The sequence below is a fragment of the Gossypium arboreum genome, chromosome 11 (assembly GCF_025698485.1).
Source record: "Gossypium arboreum isolate Shixiya-1 chromosome 11, ASM2569848v2, whole genome shotgun sequence".
In the NCBI taxonomy this organism is placed as follows: domain Eukaryota; kingdom Viridiplantae; phylum Streptophyta; class Magnoliopsida; order Malvales; family Malvaceae; genus Gossypium; species Gossypium arboreum.
Genome location: NC_069080.1, coordinates 125,662,902 through 125,678,589, shown reverse-complemented (window position 1 = coordinate 125,678,589; position 15,688 = coordinate 125,662,902). Strand labels below are relative to the sequence as shown.

General features: G+C 31.1%; 1 long non-coding RNA gene across 2 annotated transcripts in view; it reads left to right on the top strand.

Annotated features, from left to right (window-relative positions):
- The first annotated feature begins 6,006 nt into the window (after positions 1–6,006).
- LOC128284130 (uncharacterized) overlaps positions 6,007–15,688 on the top strand; it is a 42,334-nt gene continuing 32,652 nt past the window's right edge. Inside the window, exons 1-2 of one of the 2 annotated variants that reach the window (XR_008274454.1) lie at positions 6,007–6,331; positions 7,246–7,402. This is a non-coding gene — a long non-coding RNA (uncharacterized LOC128284130). The remainder of the gene's footprint in view (positions 6,332–7,245; positions 7,403–15,688) is intronic. The other variant, XR_008274456.1, reaches the window with a different exon arrangement.

Below are 15,688 nucleotides of genomic sequence, written 5' to 3'. Positions count from 1 at the left end.
ATTCATTCACCATCCCTTAAGGCTCAAGAAATCAAGGCCATAAACATGAGATTTGAAAATTTATTGAAATATTACGTAAAACTTAGTACAAAAGAGTAACATAACATACCATGACTTATTGAGGTGTTAAGATTGATATAACACCTCAAGCATAATATGACACATAAAAGTGACACAAACATACACTATCGATTATTGAGTTGTTAGGGTTTAAATAACATCTTAAACACAATATAACATAGAAGAGCAACACAAAAACAAAATGGACCGCTAGATGATATAGGTTCTTAATTCCTCAATAAGAGACTGAGATTGGATCAATGAGCAAAGAAGTTATCCCATCTTTTGTATTTTTTCCAACATGTGTGTACCCATCTTCATTCTTGTAAAGGAAATCGATGACCTTTGTAAGATTGAGAATTCGTGTAAGAACTGGCCCTGGAACAACTTTGGATATCTCACTAAATATCAATTCCTGGTTTATATTTTTCCAAGCATTCTCCACTTGCTTCTTCAGTTCACTACATGTTTCTTTTTCTGAAACTGCATGTTCTCTCATGTAGCATTCAACAGCCAACGCACAATGCCCTCTCTCTTGCTTAAACTATATATTTATATGAGTTTTATTCATTAAATATAAATGTTTGAAAATACTCTTGCAAAATTTGGAAAGAAAGTACCTTGTGTGAAGCAACATCATACATAAGACGAGCTACAATGGTAGAAGCATAAATGATTTTAGGGTTGTTAGATGCCCAATTAAAAATCTCAAGTGTCACAAAATCTCCCATTCCAATAAAAGATGTGACTGTTGACATGATATAACCAGCAGATACAACTGCATTTCTCATATACTCCTCCATTGTTGGTACATAGTTTTCATTATACCATTTTGCCTTCACAAAGTAAGATTCGCACAGTTGTTTAAACTATGAAGAAGAAGAAGAAGTCATTACCTTTATATCATAATAAAATTTCAAGTTTAGAGTACATAAGTACCAACTTATAATCCTTCAAAAATAATTTTTTTTTATAAAATGGTATATATATATTTAGGGATAACAAAATAACCCAAACCCATATGTTTGGATCCAATCCTATAAAGCATATTTTCTTTTAATTAAAATTTTAGAGTTCGTGCAGAGATAAGGTTTTGGTTAAACTTGCATCTTCGTTCTATCTTAAAAAATTACCAAAAATACCTACTTCTTTTTAATTTCATAACCAATTTTATATATTTTAATTATATTTTTTGAACTTCTATAATGTTTTAACTTTTTTTATTTTCTTAGTTAGATATTTTAAATTTTTATATGATTTTATAATAAGCATTTCATTTGATATTGTAAAATGTAATATAACATAAAAATTATTTAATATTTTGGGATGAGTTGGGTAAAGTTGAGAAACTTTCTTTTTGTTGGATATAAAATTTCAAATAAAATCATGTTTGGGATGGTGTAAAGGCAAGAGGTATAAAAATTGAATGGGTTAAGGTGAATAGTACTTCTACTCTTTCCATCATTGCCAACTCTACTTATATTTGACATTTTCCTCATATAATATATGTCAACAATTGAAAGCTAAGCATCAGGTGCCTTCTGGATTACTTCAGCCGATTATGATACCAGAATGGAAATGGGACCAAGTCACGATAGACTTTGTATCGGGTTTACAGTTGACACCGAGCAAGAAGGATGCAATCTGGGTTATTATTGATAGATTGTCAAAATCTGCTCATTTTATTTCGGTCCGTACAGATTACTCACTTGATAAGCTAGCGGAATTGTATATTTCTTAGATTGTGCGGTTGCATGGAGTACCTGTTTCTATTGTATGGGATAGGGATCCGAGATTTACATTTCAGTTTTAGAATAAACTGCAAGATGCGCTAGGTACTAGACTACATTTTAGCACTGTTTTTCATCCCCAGACAGACGGTCAATCTGAACGTGTTATTCAGGTACTTGAGGATATGTTGAGATGTTGCATCCTCAAGTTTAAAGGTTCATGGGATCGATATTTGCCTTAGGTTGAATTTGTATACATCAATAGTTTTCAGTTGAGTATTAAGATGGCACCTTACGAAGCTTTGTACGATTGTAAATGTCGTACACCTTTGTATTGGAATGAGCTCAGTGAAATCAAGATTCACGAGGTCGATTTAATCAAGGAAATGGAGTAGAAAGTGAAAGTGATTCGTTAAAGTTTAAAAGCAGCATTAGATCGTCAAAAATCGTATACGAATTTGAAACGTAAAGATATAGAATTTCAAATCGGTGATAAAGTGTTTTTAAAGGTTTCACCGTGGAAGAAAGTGATCAGATTCGATCGTAAAGGCAAACTAAGTTCGAGATTCATCGGACAATTTGAGGTTATTGAACGTATCGAACCAGTTGCGTATAGATTGTTGTTGCCACCTGAACTAGAGAAGATTCACAATGTCTTTCACGTTTCGATGCTTCGACGATACGGATCCGACCCTTCACACGTAATTAGTCCATCTGAGATTGAGATTCAATCTGATTTGAGTTATGAAGAGGAGCCGATCCACATTCTAGCTCACGAGGTGAAAGAATTGAGAAATAAGAAAATTTCATTGGTGAAAGTGCTTTGGCATAAACATGGAGTCGAGGAAGCAACGTGGGAACTTGAGGATACGATGAAAGAACGTTATCCAAATCTATTTACCGGTAAGATTTTCGGGGACGAAAATCCCTAAATAGGGAGAGAGTTGTAATAGCCTGATTTTGACCTTAATCAGATAGGTGGTTTCGGACCACGAATCTGAGTGAGAAAAATAATTAAATATTATTTTTTGTGTTCTGAATACGTGAATTAGTTGTGTGAAAATTTTCGTTTTTAAATTTCAACGTTTAAGTATCTGATCCGATAAATAGGACTTAATCGCGTAAAGCAAATACTTTGTGGTTGATTGTGTAATGGTCAAATTATGAATGTTTAATTTTATGGAGTGGTTAAGTTGCAATTGTGCCATTTAGTTTAGTGTGGGACGGCATTAGCTATTGAAAACAATTAAATTAATTGATATTTATATGGCATATTAGTTAATGGTTAAATAAATGAATTCATATTAAAATAAAATAGAAAGCCACTTTGCATGTTCATCTTCAAGCCGTGATTAACAAAGAAAAAAAAAAAAAGAAACAAGCTTCATATATTCGGTCATTTCCCAAGCAAATTAAGGTCAGTTTTCAACTTAGTTTTCATTAAATTTTGTGATTTTGAGTTGGTTGTTAAGTTACATTTAAAGCCGAAGTGTTAATTTTTGAATTTATAGCTATATGTTCATTCGGCCATGAAGGGATGTTGTTAGATTTTGTTTTGGAAGTTAGAAATTTAAAGTATGTGTGGTGGATGAACGTCTTTTAGGTTGTGATTTTAATTGCTTTTGTGATTTAAGGCTAAATTGTGAATTATTTTGTTTTAGAGGGGCTAATGTAAAAATTTCGTAATTATATGATTTTATTTGTTTAGTAAGTTAAATGGATAAATTGATTAAATGAGTTCAATTTATCTTTAAATTAAGCTCAAGATCAAAAGAGGCCTAACTCGGATCGGGGAAAAGCGAGGCTAGCTGAGTAGCCAAAACGATCGTACGAAATTATTGAGGTAAGTTCTTAAGTCACAAAATGAACTTGATTATAAGTAGAAATAAATTTAATTGTTGAATCGAAAAATATGATGTCATATAAGCAAATGCCGAATGAAGATTTGAGGATAATTTGTTCAAATGATAGTTTTATAAGTTGTTGATTGTGGCTTAAATCTTTGAACTTTCTGTCTATGTTAATTATGTTAGCCGAATGTATAAGACATTAAGGAAACATATTGGTTGTGGTTCATTGATGTTTTGGGGTATGTAAGAGTATCAAAATTTGCATGAACAAATGAGTAATATAATGTGATATCTAAGTGTTTGTATGAATTACATATGTTTGAGCTATATAGGCTCGTGCCTGGCAGGCCTATGGCCGGTGAAAAATAAATTAGGCTAATGGCCTAATAAGTTACTACTATGGAATGTATTCAGGCTTATGCCTAGCAAGCATATTGCTGGTGAACATATATCAGACTTTGGTCTAGCAGGCCTTGTGTCGGTGTGAGATTCAGGTTTATACCTAGCAGGTTAATGCCGGTGAATTAAATTCAATTTGATGAGGAATTTAAGTAAGTAAAAATTCGACCCTATGGTTTTATATGTGTTCGGTCACATTGTAGTTTATAAAAGGTGTTACTTTGGATATGGATCATTTAGTCATGATGATATGAAAAATGTGATGTTTATTTGAATTTGTATATTTGCTTGTATAGGTGAAAATCTATATGTGATGCAAAAGCCTTTCTTCTTAATATTTGGCTATTTATGTGTATGCAAAAGGTGACATAGCGTAAGTATTGACAAATTTAGGAGTTGAATATTTGACTATAGATGCATAAGGGAGTGATTTGTTAAGCTATCTTTCGCATTGATGGAAAATGGTTATGAATTATAAAAATATTCGGCCAATTGAGGTATATGCATAATCTATGAAATGAAGTTATGTGTTATAAGAGATATTCATTAATAGTATAGCTTTGAGGATAATTAAGTTGAGTATTGCGATATGTGACTTGTGACATTTGTTCTATTTAAATTATGTGAGTTGTTTATTCGGTATTATATTGATTATAGAGTTGGACTTTGAACTAGGATTCTAGATGCAAGAACAAATTGGGTAAATGAATGGAAATCACATTCAGCAAGGACATAACAATTTCTAATAATCCAATTTCAATTCTTATATCTATCATTTATTCAAACTTAGTACAAAACATAGCTTAAGGACTTACTAAGCATATGAAACGCTTACTTTAAATTTTATGTTTCTCTGTTTTATAGATTCTTGAAATCAATTGAAAGCTCGGGAATCGTCAGCATCTCATCACACTATCGACTAATTTAGTATTTTATGTTTTAAGCTAAACTTATGGCATGTATAGGCTGAATAACATTTTGAGATGTTATATTTTGTTCCAGTACTTGTAAAAGCCATGCGAATATGGCTTGTCTATTTAGTTAAGTGCGATTTCAGGTTTTGATCACTTTTATGGATGTTATAATTTTGAAGTTGGATGTTTAATCTATGTCTTATTTTTTTAAAAAATGAGAATCTAATTTTACATGTTCTTATGTATTTAGCCGGATAGATGGTTATTGAATAGGTTTTGGTTGCGTATCTCGTTACTTTAGATTTAGTTGGTGCATTAATGCAATAGTTAAAACTAGTTGCACTGTATTATGCATATATGTTATTTGTAGTGTAGTTATGCAAGATGAATTATGTTTGATACTTTGATATATATATATATATATATATATATATATATATATGAAACGATTATGTGTATAGAATGATTGAAAATAGATGAAATGAACCTTAGTATTAAGCACTAATTGCATTCGGCTAAACTCGTGTAATTGATCCAAATGATAAATTTGATTAAGTTTTTTTTTTGAACAGATGCTTTTATATGTAAAAGAGTTAGAGAAGGTTATATTTCTATTAAATGAGTTCTTATGGTGGCTTTTAAGTTGTGAACTATTTGGTAATACCTTGTAATCCTTCCGGCAACGGTTACGGGTTCGGGTGTTACACCTAATTCAATTTATTTTTGCCTAATTTATGAAGACTTAAACATTAAATAATTTCACATGTTTTTATATATACCAAACTAACATTGTAACGCCCCAATTTTCGGGAATTCTGTGAATGTTGACAAAATTTCATGCTTTGATTTTGTCATTTGTGAGTGAAATTATGAAATAGGACCTATGTGAAAATGTTTGAAAATGCTATAGGCTAAATTGAAGTGGCCAAATAAATAGGAGTGCAAAATAGGAGGATTTGCATGACAAACCTCCCATTTTACATGAAGTGGCCAACCATCATGTTGTTGTAGACAAAATGTACACTTGATATCCATAATTTATGGTACAAATTGATACAAATTGATAATAGGTTAGGTAAATGTTCCATGATAATGGGTTAGGTAAATGTTTCATGATAATAGGTTAGGTAAATGTTCCATGATAATGGGTTAGGTAAATGTTTCATGATAATGGGTTAGGTAAATGTTTCATGATAAGAATATCATGTCTTTTGTATTAAAGAATTAAATGGATGAAATATGAAGTTTTATTAAAAGAAAAAGGGGTGAAAAGAACAAAGTTTTGTCTATCTTTGTTCATCATAGCTGAAAGTTAGAGAAGAGAAAGGAGAGGAGAAAGCTCTTGAGTATTCGGTCATTAGGAGAAGGAAAATTTAAGGTAAGTTCTTGGTACCTTGCTTCTATTTTGAGGTTCATGAGTTCTTCTTGATTCTACCTTAACTCTTGAAGTATATTTTGATTTTAGTTGTGTTGTGAGCATTTAGTCATGAATTAAAATGAAGGAAATGGTTGTTGTTTCATGTTCTTTTGATGAAAAATGGAAGATAGGTGAAGTTGAGCCAAACAAATGAGCATGCATGTGCCTTAGATGTTAAAGGAAAAATCAGCTAACATGTTGTGCTTTAAAATGATGAAATGGAGATTATACTTAAGTAAAATCATAGATATGTGATGATTGATTGGTGATATACATGTTTAAATAACATGCATGCAAGGTATGTGTGAAAGAGTGATTTGGTAATAAATCTGCTTGGGACAGCAGCAGTAACGTGACTTTGGAAAATCACCATAAATTGTGGGAGATGAATTAGAAGCTGAATAAATTATGTAATTAAAGCTTACTGAGTCTAGTTTCTAATGAAATAAACAAGAACATATTTTGAATTCTATACAATGATAAAGTTGATTCGTAATGAAGAGTGGTCAGATTAGTCAAACAGTGAAACATGGGAAACTTTGAGAAAAATCTGGTATTGATTGGCTAAACCAAAAATTCTGAAAATTTTATGGATAGAATATATATGCATCTATTTTCAGGGGAAATTAACGGAACTTGATTTGGAGTTTCGTAGCTCCAGTTATAAATGATTTAGTGACTGTTGCTCAGGAAGACAGCTTGTAGTGAAATTATGATTATGTGGTAAACATTGACAAAAATTTGTTAATGAGTTGCTTATTGATTTCTTATAAGCTTACTATGATCTGTAGGTGTGGTTGGCCGAATATTGTAAGGGGTTAATACGTAGTTTGTATTTGAATAGTTAGATTAACGTGTTAGTAATCCAATTGTAGGCGGTTCGTGTGTGGATCTCGTCAGCATATCGTCGCAAACAGGTGTGTAACTAACACCCTCTTTCTTAGTCTGGATCGGCAAAAGTCGAAAAGCCGAAATGCCGAAATGCCGAAAACCGGTATTTTGTAGATTTGCGAGTGTGCGAATGCTCGTAAGGTAAATCGATTAATGTTTTTGGTAAGCTGCAAAATTTGGACCGCAAAGTGCATGATTTCGTACATCGATATTTTTGGGCTTAATGGGCCAAAATTGGAATGATGGGCCAACGGCCCAATTCGTAAGAACCCTCGATGCGTGATTCGTTAGTACGTGAAAAGTAGGAATATGCATGAAAAACCCTAAAATAGATAAATTATGAAATACCTTTAAAAGTGGAAAATTTACGCTTTTACCCTAGTAGATAAATTACCGAAATACCTCTAGGGTTAAATTGACCTAAATGCATGTTTGATGTTGTTATTTATCGCATGCCATGTTGTTATTATCTGATGCATGGACCGGGATATTGACGGAGGAAGTACTGAAAGTGGCTTGTCCACGTCTTGGAGGCTTTGCCTCAATTTATCGTTAACTCGAGCAAAGAAGGTCAAGAATGTGGAGTGTTAATGGTGGGTTGAGCTATTCCCCACATGGAGTGTATGGCTGGTACGGGTGGAGTGTAGTGGTTGGTGGGTTGAGTAGTCTCCCAAATGGGCTTGCATATGTTTATTGATGTTGCATGTATTTTGAAATGGGCCTATGGGCCATCTTTATTATCTGAATAAGGGCTAAGGCCCGCTTTATTGTAATCTGAAAAGGGCTCGCCCAAGACCACTCATACCCAAATGGGCTTGCATATGTTATTGATGTTGCATGTATTTTGAAATGGGCCTATGGGCCATACTGTTATCTGAATAAGGGCTAAGGCCCGTTTATTGTAATCTGAAAAGGGCTCGCCCAGACCACTGCTACCAAAATGGGCTTGCATATGTTATTGATGTTGCATGTATTTTGAAATGGGCCTATGGGCCATATTATTATCTGAATAAGGGCTAAGGCCCGGTTTATTGTAATTTGAAAAGGGCTCGCCTAGTACCACTTTACTGAATGGGCTTAGGCCCAATAGGCTTGAGTGACTTGGGCTTTGAATGGGTTTTCCTTACACACCGAGTTTCCCCAAACTCACCCTTTTATTTTCATCCACGCAGAAATCCCCAACCATAGTGGGCTTGGAGTCGTGAGGGAATTCGAGTGGCCACCCGCTCGAAAGTTTGATTTTCTTCGGTGAACTGGACATCCTTTTAATTACGTTTGAGGTTTTGGGCTTTTAAATGTAATAAGGCCGCTTATTTATTTTTGATGGTTTTAATATGTATTACTAAGATAGGTAATACTTATTTTAACTGTTGAAATTGGATAGCTTTAGGCGCTTTTCAAAAACAACAGTTGATTTCAAAATAAAACGACAACAAGCAAAGCTTCCGAATGAAAGTATTTTCCAAAATTAATCACTTTTCCTAAAAATGACTTAATCGAATCGGTTTCTAGAAATATCCATGACGTTAAGGTGTGGCAATGGCGGTATGCATGTCTAGGATTGGATCCGAGGGAGCTTGGTATTAAGCAATCCGATGGACTCACCACCTCTTTTCTCGATTTCCTACCGGTGCACACTTCCATTCACTTTAACCCTTAATGAATTAATCTTTGAACATCAAGTACGATTTTCGGACTTAGAATGGAAATTTTTTACGTTTTTGATGTGGCATGCCGGATCCAGCTATAACTTCTGGGCCGGGTTAGGGGTGCTACAAACATTATATTTATAACCTCATTTACAAACAATTCATAAAATAACTATTATTTAGACACCCTTGGTACATGCCAACACATTTCAAAAGGATAAACATCACCATGTTTGAGTTCGAGATCGTTGTTGGATGTTGAATCGGTGATCAAAATTAAATACTTAACCTACGCACGGAAAACAAAACCATACGCTGAAATATAAACATATATTAATATTTAAGTATTACAACAACTATATCATATTTCATTTGTTTCACAAATATCTCAATTCTCATACTTGCTATATAAATAGCTTTTCACAATTTATTTCACATTTCATTATACACTTGCATTATCCATTCCTTTTTCATTTCATGAGTATATAACTCATATATTCCATATATTTGCAACATATTTCACATTCTATTTTCAATTCACTATTTCACTTCCATTTCTCATACCATGTCATTTCAATATCAATTATAAAACCTTATTATTCATTTACCCCTATTAACACTGTTGAAACCATTTTATTTTGAAAAATGGGGATCGACATTTAAAAATGAAATATGGAGTCGCCACCGATTCATTTTATTTTAGATGTGATCGGATCATCTTGTAAAATATTTTATTAAAATATCGATTTTGGTCTACGAAATTCAAGAAAAATAGGTTCGGGAGTCGGTTATGTACGAGGAAGGATTAGCACCCTCGTAACGCCCAAAATTGGTACCTAATTGATTAATTAATGTCCTAATGTCAAAAATTTGAAAAGATTTTAAAATACAACTCCTTTTAAAAAAATATTTTAATAACTCGAATTGGATGTTAGGATTCTCTTATCTCGAAGGAATAAAATGTCATATCCAGCACGTTAGGATACAACATTTCAATCCCTCGATACCAAGATCATCTTATGATTTCCAAAACTTATGCATTGAAATTTAAAAGGATATTTGGTTATTTGGTTAACAGAAAATTGAAACTCAGCACGTTAGGGCACGATTTCTCGAATTTCCAAATACGAAATATTGCCTTGTTTTGAGAAGCTTTCAAATAAGCGATTATAAAAACCGACTCAAAATATATTTGTTTGGTTTACTTAAGGATAAAAGACAATCGATATTGGGCAAAAGTTGGAATTATAATCACGATGCAATAACAAGTAATAAAAGCATAATTACAAGCATGGAATAATAATACATGGCAATAATAATATACAAATGAATAATAATCATATGAAAATACGAAGGAGCCAAATTAAAGCACATACGATGGCAACACCTCATACACTATACAAATATTAACATTAATACTCGAAGGTTAATGAATTAAAATACAATTTTAAAAGAAATACCAAGTAAATTAACACAATGTAACAAATTTTAAAATAAATAAAGAATAAATAATATGAAAGAAGGAAATTTGAAATCATCAATATACTGAACAATGATTTCATGTAAAAATTTTAAAAGCAAGTAATATGTGTGAAAGTTTAAAATAGATACAAGTAAGAAGTAGAAATAAAAAAGTAATATATTAAATAGTAATACATGAATGAATTTTGAGATAAATATAAGGTAAGCAGAAAATCAAAATACATAATATACAAAATAATAGAAATCTATCTAAATAAATAATATACATAAAATAAAAACTTATTATAAATATATATAGAAATAATAATATATAAAAATATTGGAAATAAACAAATATACTTAAAAGAGATAAATTATATATAAACATAAATAGATTTAAAAGAAAATATATAAACATAAATAGATTTAAAAGGAAATATACACATAAAATACTACTAAATCAACAATATATACAAAAATAATGTATAACATAAAATGTATAAAATTATTTAAAATAAATATCAAATAAATTTTTAAAACAAAAAGATATGTATAAAGGAAAATTTTAAAATAAGAAATTTATATAATAGAACAATTTTAAAACATTATACAAATGAAAGAAATAGCAAATTAAAACAATATAGAAGTAATAAAATAGTTTAAAAACCATGTTAAGATAATTTTAAAAATGAATAATAAAATTAAAAAATAAAATAATTACAAAGAGTAAAAACATAAAAAAACTCAATTGAAATAAAACAAAATAAAATGGATAATCCATAAATAAATAAATCATTAAAATAGAATTAGGATTAAAACACAATACGCACAAACGAGTGGGGATTAAAAACGTAATTATCCCAAGCTCTTGAACGCAGCGTTTAAATAAGGATTAAATTGAAATGACGCACAAATCCCAGGGCAAATTTAAAAAACAAATAAAACATAATCGTGACTGAATTAAAGGTCAGCACAAGAGGGGAGGGACTCATCGCGAAAATATCCCTTTACCGTAGAAACACGTGGATCTTGAGGGCATCAAATCGGATGAGGTAGGAGAAGGTCTATACGACGTCGTTTTAAGGCCACTGAATTAGGCCTTAAACGACGTCGTTTCATGTCGCTTATAAAAGGGAAAAAAAAACCTAAAAATGAAACACTTAATCGTTTCAAAAAAAATGAAAGAAAACCCTAAATGCTCTCCTTCCATTCGTTCTTGCCATCTGACCACCATTTCACCATTGTAATCGGTGGATGGTGACGTGCGGAGATCCCTTTATCTCTGTTAAAGCCAAGACTCGAGGCCCATTTCAACCCCAAAATCTCATCTCAAACTCTGATTTCGACGAAGGAGATAAGGACTCCGATGGCGCATTCATGAAGGTAAACCCCTCTCTTTTCCTTTTTATTTTCTCATGTGAAAGAACTACATGCAGGACCAAAGAGAAAAAAAAATCAAAAAGCGAAGAAATGGAATCTGAGGTCACCTTCTAAATGTTTGATTGCTTTTTGATTTCGTATTCAATATGCGTCCGTTCTTTTTTTAGTATACAATCGGCCTCCTTTTTTATAGCCGAATAGAAATTAAAAATATAAATACAAATTTTCCCCATTTTTTTCTGCTATTGCTTTGCTGTATTCTGTTAATCCTTTCTTCTCGCAGGTTCGACTGACGTGGAAGTGTACGGAGGCTGTACGAAGGCAGCGCATGGGGTGTACGGAGGTTGCTTGGTGATTACTGCGGCGCTTAACAAAAAGGGAAACTCTAGGGTTTCTGCTTCTGAAAAAATTTGGGCCATTGGGCTTGTTTTCGTTACTGGGCCACTGTAATTTGGTCTGTTTGAGGATTTTGGTTTTAATTTTTAGGGCCTGGTATATTTCTGGGCTAAGTTTTATTATTTGGGCTTGTAAGAAATGGACTTTAGTCTAATAAATTTGGACCTTTTATTGTTTTTTTTTTATTTTGGTTTTTAATTTTTGGGTTTATTTATTTACTGTAAATAATTCTAAGGGCTCGGGTAAAATGGGCCTTCTACAAACACGACTCAGACTCGAATGGATATACGGATCCAATTAAAACATACCAGTTTGGCGCTCAGTGTCTCATCAGATAATTCAAAGTAATAAATTGACACCCAATGTCTCACCAGCTAAACCAAAGTAATTTGGCACCCAGTGCCTCATTGAATTAATCCGAGGTAGTAAATTGACACCTAGTGTCTCATCGACTCAAAGTCAAATAAATCCCTGAACTCTTCCAATCCTATGGCATGTCATCTATATCCTACTCAGCCCGATATAGTTAATAGGGTTTAATTTCATAATTCAAAAACAATCAATATCCAATATCAATTTTTCATATAATCACATATACATATAAATTCAATTCAATACCAAAATGCCAAATACTCACCTCAATCACTTACCATAAACATTTAATTAAAATACAACAATTAATAAGTAAGTTCGAATCATAGAAATACAAACCGAAAATTCTGAGCTATTCCTCGTCGACTTTATTTTTTCCCATTTTAGTCGAGGATTCCGGTACAACGTTAGCTATGGAATTAAAACAATTAAAATTCATCAATACAACACAATTCAATCTCATATTTAATATTCCAATTTTTACTTAATATTTTCCAAAATTCCAATTTAGTCCCTAAACTGAAACTAACTTTATTTCTTTACATTTAATTCTTTATTTTTATACAACTTCCAATTTAGACTAAATTTAACTCCTATTTTTACTTAAATCCCTAAAATTTGAATTTTCACAATTTAGTCCCTAATACTCAAAATTTACAATTTATTCTACGCTTTAATCATTTTCATTTCTAACTTAAAATCTATCAATTTAATCCCTAATTCTAAAATTATTCAACATAGACAACACTTAAAAACTCAATAATTTCTAAAATTTCGACATGAGTCGAGTAGTATTTAATATTGGGATTCCAAAAACATAAAAATTATAAGAAAAATGGATAAAATTGACTAACCAATTGAACTTTGAACAATTGAAATCCCTAGCTTTGTGTCTTTATCCTTCCTTCTTTCTCTTTTTCTTTTTCTTTCTTTCCTTTCTGTTTTCGTTTTTCGGCTTGGCTTTCTTTTCTTTTCTTTTTTATTCATTCTTTTATTACTTTTTTATATAATATATATAAATACTTAATACTTAATGTTTTTATATTATATATATATATATATATATATATATATATATATATTAACTTAAATTTTATAAATATCTATCTTATGGCGCCTCATTTATAAGCAATGACATAATTATTTCTTTGGTCCCTTTTAATTTTTTAATTTATAATTAACTTTTATCCTATAAACAATTTAGTTCTTTTACCTAATTACTCTTATTCAAGCAAATTCACCTAACCAAAATCTAATTAACCACACAACTAGCTTTCTAAATATTTTTAATAAATTTTTACGAGTCCGATTTACGGTAACGGAGTCTCAGAAATGCATTTTTCGACACCCGTGACTATCGGGTCATTACATAAAATCTAATGCGTATAATATTTTTTGGCTAAAATATGTCATAAGTCCTTATACTTTTCATGAACTTTTAATTTAGTTTCTATCTTTTTATTTTTAGGAATTTAGTTTCTCTACTTTTCTTATTTAAAATTTTAGGTTCAACTATTGATACTTTTAAAATTATTTTGTTAAATTCAAATTTATTACTACCTATATATTTCAGTTACATAGCTACCAAGTGAGTTTTTTTAATTTATTTCAAAAGTCATACCAAAAATTAACCATAAAAAGTTAACAATGTTAACAATTGAATCTGAATTTTGAAATTTAAAAAGTAAAGGAACCGAATTCCTAAAAAATAAAAGTGTAGGGCCTAAATTCTAATTTATGAAGAGTACAGAGACTTATGTAATATTTAACCTAATTTTTATTGAAAGTTTAAAGGAAAAGGTTTAAAATCTGTTGTTGTTGGCGTCTCATATTTTAAGTATTTTCTTGTCGACTTTTTATCATTAGAAAATCAAGCAGTTTGATGATTCTGGATTGAAACGAACTACAAATTCTTACATCAAGAGGTTCGACAAATTAGTATGGTTCATTTTTTCAACAATCCTTAAATAGTGGTATCCAACGTGTCTAGAATTTAAATGGTTTAAATATGCTAAAGTTGTATGTATTCTTTTAAAATTTAAATTTAACTTTTATATTTTAATTTTATGACATTGAATCCTGTAGATTTATTTTATTTAAAATTTTAGTGCCTCCATCTAATTTTTCCGTTAAAGTATCAAAGATAAAATAATTTTTTAGCCCTCAATATTTATAATTTTTGTTAAGGTTAAAAAGTTATTTTACTTTTGACACCGTTAACTTTCATGACAAAATTAAATGAAAGAACTAAAATTTTAAATAAAAAATATAGAGACTTAATGTCTCAAAATTAAAATATAGAGATTAAATTTTAAATTTTAAAAGAATCAGAAACCTTTCACATATTTAAGCCAATTTAAATTCCATACTTTTTTTTTTACCAGATTTGGTTTTAAAAAACTAAGTCATACCACAATGAACATCGAAACTGTGCTCTCTTAGCAGGCGAAATCGAACAGCAGTAGTGTAAAGATCATCACCATTAATCTCAATATGATTGCAATGATGATGGTATATAATTTGCAAGGTCTCTTCTATCTCTTTCTCGAAATGGTAAGTCACACCTAAGCGTTGGACTGCATCCTTTTGGAACGATTTATCCATGTTTGCCACTAACATTCTCCTCACTTCTTGCTTCAATTCTTCGTACTCTTGTTGAGTTCCAGCATCCATATCCTATTCACATGTAAAGCTTTATATTAATTTTAAATTATTCACGCGCATCTATCCGACACACTGAAATGAGAACAGATGTATGTCTCTTCAATTACGAAAATAGTTTTTAAAAATTGAATACATTTGTATGAAATACATATTAGCACATACATCAAATGGAGGTATATGATGTCACACAAACACAAATTGAAAATGATTATCATACGTCCGAACATATCATTTGAGAAGGAGAAGAGAGGAAAATGTCCCCCAAAAGCTAGGTTTAAAATTGGCCAAATGACGATTTTCCTTGGAGGTGTTACCATCTTGAGATGGAGCAGGATTCGTAGAAATTGGAGAAGACATTTTGTTTAGTATGGTAAAAGCTGTTTTTTGTGTGATCCAAATGCTTTTATGAGTAGCTTGTATTTATAGGTACCATCCTTTGAGGTTTTTCACCTTACTGCATATCTTTTGAGTTTTGTTTAGCATGGTAAAAGAGAATGTTTTACTA